Consider the following 4,003-nt stretch of genomic DNA (forward strand, 5'->3'; position numbering starts at 1 on the left):
TAGTTCCTTTTCACTTTGTGCAATTAGAGTGGTATCATGTGCATACCTGAGGTTGTTGGTGTTTCTTCTAGCAATCTTGATTCCAGCTTGTGAGTCTTCCAGTCTGGCATTTTGCATGATGTACTTTTCGTATAAGTTAAATAAGCAGGGTGATAATATACAGCCTTATCATACTTCTTTTGCAATTTTGAACCAGTCAGTTGTTCCATGTAATGTTCTAACTGTTGCTTTTTGACCCACATACAGGTTTCTCAGGAGACAGATAAGGTGGTCTGGTATTCCCATTTTTTTAAGAATTTTCCACAGTTTGTTTAACAATTGTTGATTTCTATAGAGATGATCATGTGCTGTGCTTAGTCGCTCAGTTGTGTTCAACTTTTTGTGACCCCATGGACTGCAGCCCACCAGGCTCCTCTGTCCATGGGGATTACAGGTAAATATTTAAGTGTTAGATTTTAATATTTGTATTCTTTCAAGAAAATACTCTCGTGCTCGCTTTGGCAGCACATATACTAAAAATTGGGACGATGCAGAGATTAGCATGGCCCCTGCGCAAGAATGACACGCAAATTCATGAAGCGTTCCATATTTTTCCAGTTCAGGGTCGATGCATGTTACAGGATGCTCGGGGCTGGTGTGTGGGGATGACCCAGAGGGAGGATAAGGGGAGGAGGGAGGTGGGAGGGGGGTTCGGGAGGGGGAACTCATGTATACCCGGGGCGGATTCATGTCAATATATGGCAATACCAACCAATATAATATTGTAAAATAATTAGCCTCCAATAAAAATAAAAAAAAAAAAGAAAATACTCTCTCTCACCCTCCCCTTCTCTCACATCATGACAGACCCTCTCCATAAGAAAACACCTCAAACAAGAAGGGAATTTACCTTGTCTTTTAGGTTTCTCTAGTCGAATTTTTTACCTTCTTTCTTCCGTGCTGAAATCCAGCTTGGAAATATGGAAGTGCTTTTAAAAATATAGCTGATATACAATATTATGCCAGTTTCAGGCATACTACGTCATGATTCAATATTTGCATACATTATAGAATGTTCACCATAATAAGTCTGGTAGCCAGATATGTGCCCCCATACAAAGTTATTACAACATTATTGACTATACTCCTAATGTGGTTTATTCCATCTCTGTGGCTTATTTATTTTATAATTGGAAGTTTGTACCTCTTCAGTTCAGTTCAGTTCAGTCACTCAGTCGTGTCTGACTCTTTGCAACCCCATGGACTGTAGCACACCAAATTTCTCTGTCCATTACCAGCTCCCGGAGTTTACTCAAACTCATGTCCATTGAGTTGGTACCTCTTAATGCTCTTTAATATTTTCCCCACTCTACCCCACTCCCCTCTGGTGACCACCCACTTGTTCTCTGTATCTATAAATCAGTTTTCATTTTGTTTTGTTTGCTTTGTTTTCTAGGTACTGCATATAAGTGAGATCATATCATACTTGTCTTTCTCTGTCTGACTTATTTCATTTAGCAAAATACCCTCTAGATCTGCTCATGTTGCCCCAAATGGCAAGATTTCAGAGTTTATGGCTGACTGATATTCCATTGTGTATGTGTGCATTTGTGAGTGTGTACTATATATGTATATATACACAAAGCTTTTGCATAGCAAATGAAGCTATCATCAAAATGAAAAGGCAGCCTACTGAAAGGAAGAACATATTAGCAAAAGATATATCCCCTAAGGAATTAATGTCCAAAATAGACAAAGAGCTCATACAACTCAACATCATAAAAACAGACAACCTGTTAAAAAAAAAATGGGCAGGGGACCTGAATAGACATTAGAGGGCCAACAACATGAAAATATGCTCAACATCACTCATCATCAGGGAAATGCAAATCAAAACCACAATGAGGTTATCACCCCAAATCTGTCAGAAGGGCTATCATCAAAAAGTCTACAAATAACAAGTGTTGACAAGGATATGGTGAAAAGGGAACCATATGCACTATTGATGGGAATGTAAATTGGAGCAACCACTATGGAAAAAAGTATGGAGATTCCTCAACAAATTAAAAATAGAACTGCCTTATGACTCAGCAATTTCACTTCTGGGTATTTACCTGAAGAAAACATATTCAGGACTTCCCTGGTGGTCCAGTAGTTAAGAATCTGCCTGCCAACGTAGGGGACATGGGTTCAATTCCCGGTCTGGGAAGATCCCACATGCTGAGGAGCAACTAAGCCCATGCACCATAACTATTGAGCCCATGCTCTAGAGCCTGGGATCCGCAACTACTGAAGCCCCCACACCCTAGAACCTGTGCTCCACAAGAGAAGCCACCATAACGAGAAGCCTGAGTACCACAATTAGAGAGCAGTCCCCACTCACCACAACTAGAGGAAGCCCATGTGCAGCAACAAAGACTCGGGACACCCAAGAAAGAAAGAAAGCATATGTACCCCAATGTTAACTGCAGTATTATTTGCCATAGCTAAGATGTGGAAGTAACCTAAGTGTCCGTAGTTAGATGAATGGACAAAGTAGAAATCATTTGTTTAAAACATATAAGTTCTCATCCTTTAGTTGTCAGAAAAGGATAGCATTAGAAGTCCAGCTGACTCTTGAATTAGAGGATTCATTTGATCTTCACTTTTCCCTGAAGTGGCCTGAGGACCAATTTATCTGTAATTAACAATCTAGGGAAGGCAAAAATGAACGTTAGTCATTAAGGGAATGACCCACGTTGTTTCATCCCATGTTCCACTTTTCTATTTGTCCCTTGCCTGGGGACAGGGAGAGAATTGCCTTCTGTTTTATTAGAGTTCAGGTAGAGAGAAAATTGTAGCTGTTGTATCAACTGCCAGGTGAGGCCCACTGTTCTGATTCCTATTTGTCTAGCACTTTGAAGGACTAGGCATTGCTTGGAAACATGTAATAGACAGGTACCTTAGGAGTCACAAAATTGACAACAAGGAAAGGGATGCTGAGTTCATCCAGCCAGTATCCAACAGGACAGATTCTGCCTTCTGAATCTTTACCCAAAGCAGATATCTGAGCCAGGATCACACCGATGGTCAGTTGACTAACTGGGGCCCAGGAGAACCCAAAACTCCAAAGCCCTCCAAAACTCCAACAGTGAAGAGTCTGTGTGACTTCTTCCTGACCCTACCACCACTACATTATGCAGGGTTCTGTCACAACGTGCCTGACTTCCTGCCAACCAACACTTGATTCCAGGCTATGCCTCAAGAATCTGGAGGTCCCTGCCATGCATTAATCTTCAGGATATCTTCCACTTATTCAGAAATCATAGTGATAATATAGCCTCTGCCCCAGCAAGAGTCTTCAAAGGCATTCAAAACCTTCCATCATCTACTTTTCCCCACCAGATCAACCTGCACCCACTCATATCTCTAATTTCTACCTGCCTTTCTGGTCTATATTAACCCCCAGGCATTCTTTCAGATGCTCTCTTTGACATGTCTATACCCTAACACTTACCTCATTTTCAAGATCCTCTTAAGCCTTTATTGATTTCTCCTCGAAGGCTGGAAAGCTCCAAGTTTAAGCATTTCATTAAATACTCACTGCATTTTAAAGTTTTCTATTGTTTTTTCACCAAGTAAATTGTAAGTACCCTGAGATCTTGAATAATTATACAGAAAATAAAAACTATACCTGATGATTGATTTATTTGTAAATGGCCCCAGTGGCATAGCATATAAAACCTGACACCAACACCTAAGTTCATAGCTACACCCTTGGTTTTCTCTTATAAGTAACTAGAAGAAAAAAGGTCTTTGTTGGTTCACAATACTGGACTTTCAGTTCAGTTCAGTTCAGTTCAGTCGCTCAGTCGTGTCTGACTCTTTGCGGCCCCATGAATCACAGCACGCCAGGCCTCCCTGTCCATCACCAACTCCCGGAGTTCACTCAAACCCATGTCCATCGAGTCGGTGATGCCATCCAGCCATCTCATTCTCTGTCGTCCCCGTCTCCTCCCACCCTCAATCCCTCCCAGCATCAGAG

General features: G+C 41.3%; 1 non-coding gene across 1 annotated transcript; it reads left to right on the plus strand.

The window, feature by feature from the left end:
• Window positions 1–488: 488 nt before the first annotated feature.
• Window positions 489–593, plus strand: LOC129538815 (U6 spliceosomal RNA). Its single transcript, XR_008682349.2, has one exon. It is a non-coding gene; the product is annotated as a U6 spliceosomal RNA (small nuclear RNA).
• The last annotated feature ends 3,410 nt before the right edge of the window (window positions 594–4,003 follow it).

Source organism: Moschus berezovskii, chromosome 2 (genome assembly GCF_049115385.1).
Source record: "Moschus berezovskii isolate FMDL1 chromosome 2, NW_MosBer_1.0, whole genome shotgun sequence".
Classification (NCBI taxonomy): domain Eukaryota; kingdom Metazoa; phylum Chordata; class Mammalia; order Artiodactyla; family Moschidae; genus Moschus; species Moschus berezovskii.